General features: G+C 27.6%; 1 protein-coding gene across 1 annotated transcript in view; it reads right to left on the bottom strand.

Moving 5' to 3' along the window:
- LOC123007665 (dynein axonemal heavy chain 6-like) overlaps nt 1-1,334 on the bottom strand; it is a 26,524-nt gene that overhangs the window by 8,715 nt on the left and 16,475 nt on the right. The window lies entirely within an intron of this gene.

Genomic DNA, 1,334 nt, shown 5'->3' with positions numbered 1-1,334 from the left:
AAAATTTGATTATATTGAAACAGGAAGATGTTTTGTATTAGTCTTAACTATAAAATTGTTGTTTGCAATTTTCACTTTTATAATGGACTTTATGTACATGACACASGATTTYAAAGATTTTGTTTTTCATTACTGTTTTTACAYTGGAYTTGTATATTATGCTGTATCAGATTTTACAATTTTCCTACTCATTACACCAATAGAAAAMCTCTATGGAAWTTTTTTAAATATACTTCAGTGTCAAACCCATACAAAAMTCAATATTGAAGAAAGTATWAAAGTATTATCCATRTTACAAGATTTAGCACAAGATACCTTTAACATTATCCAAGAATTTATGTTGGCAAAAATTATAACTGACTTCTTTTATGCCGCTACTGATTTATTTTATGGTACAGCTACGACTTTGGAAGTAAGCAATTCACTCTACTCTACTATTTTAAACGCAATTATCGTTGTATCATGGCTGTTATTTGTTGTTCATTCAATTATAAGAATAAGTTTTGTTTTTGGAAGAATTAAAGAACAAGTGAGATACTTATATTTTATATTCATAAATTATGTCATGAAATTTTGCAGCATCATATAGTAAGCGAAGTAATCTGTGACACACTTAAAARRGGCACAATTAATTTATCATYAACAAAATCTCATRCACTKGTAAGTATGATTTAGCAAAATACGTWCTACAAGAAGTAYATGMCRYTTTAGGAAAGAATGCTTTTTTTAAAGAATAAAGTGTATCCTTTAAAATTTACCATTTGTGGATTTCTACCTTTAGATTATTGTCTTGCGTACACTGTAAGTAACAGAAGTTTTTAAAAACTATTCCAAGCTTATTCTATTTCAGATGACTGCAGGAATAGTCTCATATGTCATTTATTTGRTACAGTTTAGTCAAGTAAGTCATTGTGTAACTTGTAAATCATAAAAATAAAGAATAAATTAAACACTTGTTTTATTCTTACAATCATGCATTATAAAAGTATCTCACAAAAATTGAACAACCTACAATCCAATCATTAGTTCTACAAAAAAATACCCCTACGCAATCATAACATTTGTAAATTTAAGATTAAATTAAGTGTTCAAAACAGTGGAGTTCGAGTTTTTTTGTTGCACCTGTGTRAATTGTACCAAGTATATCATATAAGATGCCATTCCAGCTACCATCTAAAACAACTTTTACCAAATGTAAGCATGAAAATATTTGAACKTACTGTATAAATAAAGGTGCAATTCAAAGGGAAAAGACCACAAACATATAACGTAGAGTTTCGATTTTTCAATCTAAGATCGAACAATTCCACAGATTTATATGAAACAATAAGATC

Source organism: Tribolium madens, unplaced genomic scaffold (genome assembly GCF_015345945.1).
Source record: "Tribolium madens isolate multiple individuals breed KSU strain unplaced genomic scaffold, Tmad_KSU_1.1 Scaffold_3;HRSCAF=73;Tcas5.2_LG2, whole genome shotgun sequence".
NCBI classification, from domain to species: Eukaryota; Metazoa; Arthropoda; class Insecta; order Coleoptera; family Tenebrionidae; genus Tribolium; species Tribolium madens.
Note: the sequence above shows the minus strand (reverse complement) of the source record. Positions and strands in the feature narration are given on the sequence as shown.